General features: G+C 37.2%; 1 pseudogene; it reads right to left on the bottom strand.

The window, feature by feature from the left end:
• Positions 1–265: 265 nt before the first annotated feature.
• LOC149933639 (uncharacterized) lies at positions 266–943 on the bottom strand (annotated as a pseudogene).
• Positions 944–1,662: the final 719 nt, after the last annotated feature.

Here is a 1,662-nt window from a genome sequence, read left to right as displayed (position 1 = left end):
ACGGATCTATTCTCAAACCAAAAGTTACAAAGGTCATAAACAAAAAAAAATGACGTCATGTAGTCTGGACGTTTCTATTCCGAGACTCATATAAACAAAAATATAATGTTTATTTATGCGCCTCACTAAATGGCAATAGTGTTCCAGCGATATATATTTCCAACACTCCTCCTTGTCGCTAACACATTAAGCTTCATCGAACTCCCAACACGCGAAGTTGTTCTTGCATTTTTCTTCCACTAATTTTCTTGGTAAACATATCTGCTTAATTTGCATCACTCTCCAAGTAGACAAATGTTACTTTATCTTCCTCGACCAATTCTCGCAAGAAATAGTGCTTTAGATCGATGTGTTTGCTTCTTTCTGAAGTTTCTCTTTTCTTTGCCATTGCTATCGCCCCTTGATTACGCACTTGAATTTTTATTGGTTTCGAGATCAGATTTGATAGTCCTATCTCTTCCAATAGATTTATCCACCAAAGCGTTTCTTTAACGACTTCGCACATGCCTACGTATTCAGCTTCTACTGTTGACAACGCAACCGTTTTCTGTTTTCTACTTCTCCAAGAAATAACGCTGCCGGCGAATTTTATGACATATCCGGACCAGCTTCTTCTATCTAGTTTATCGCTTCTCCAATCCGCATCAGCGAATATCTCCATCTGAAGTCCAGTCTTTGTATAAACTATCTTTGTATCTACAGTTTTCTTCAAATATCTTAGGACATGCTGAACTGCTTTCCAATGTTCGTCCGTAGCTCGATCGGTAAATTGACTCAAATATGTAACTGCAAAAGTCAAATCAGGTCGTGTACCACAAGCTAAGTACAGTAAACTTCCTATGGCTTTTCTGTATGGATTCTTGGTCAGTATGTTTGGTTTTAATTCGTTTGAAAGTACTGTTCCACAATCTAAGGGTGTAGCAGCTCCACGACTTTCGCTCATTTTGAATGCATCTCAGATTTGTTTTGCGTACTTCGATTGGTCTAATGTAATGACTCCGGCTTCAGGTCTACTAACTTTGATAGACAGTAGGTGATAAATTTTTCCAAGGTTATTAACTTCAAATTCTTCTCCGAGTTTCTTTACAAAACTATCTAAGTACTTTCCCAATCCTACTTCTATGATATCATCAACGTAAACTCCAATTATTAGTTTACCAGTTTTATAATAAATGCAGGGATCAGCTTCTGAGCGTCTCAAATCTAAGCTCTGTATAAAAATATCCAGGCGCTTATTCCATTCTCTTCCTGATTGATGTAGTCCATACAAAGCCTTCTTTAACAGTAAAACTTTATTATGTCACCGTCTGTCAAATATTCAGGTTGTTCCATATAAACTCGCTCAGTCAGATCACTGTTGACGTAGGCTGATACGATATCAACGTGAATATCTTCCCAGTTTTTCTTAGTTAGAAGACTTATCAGAAATCTTACTGATCTAATTTTTACTACTGGACTGTAGGTTTCGTTGTAATCTGCACCAGGCGTTTGACCAAAGCCTTGAGCCAATAGTCTTGCCTTGTATCTGTTTACATTTCCGTCTTCGTCTACTTTCTTTCGGAATATCCATTTACTTCCAATGACTCTCTGATTAACTGGTCTATTTACAAACTCCCAAGTATCACGTGATTTTAACCACTCTTTTGAATTTTGGGAAAATAA

This window comes from Leiobunum rupestre, chromosome 8, assembly GCF_980474605.1.
Source record: "Leiobunum rupestre chromosome 8, qqLeiRupe1.1.hap1, whole genome shotgun sequence".
NCBI lineage: Eukaryota > Metazoa > Arthropoda > Arachnida > Opiliones > Sclerosomatidae > Leiobunum > Leiobunum rupestre.
The sequence above is the reverse complement of the archived record's forward strand: the minus strand, read 5'-3'. Positions and strand labels throughout refer to the sequence as shown.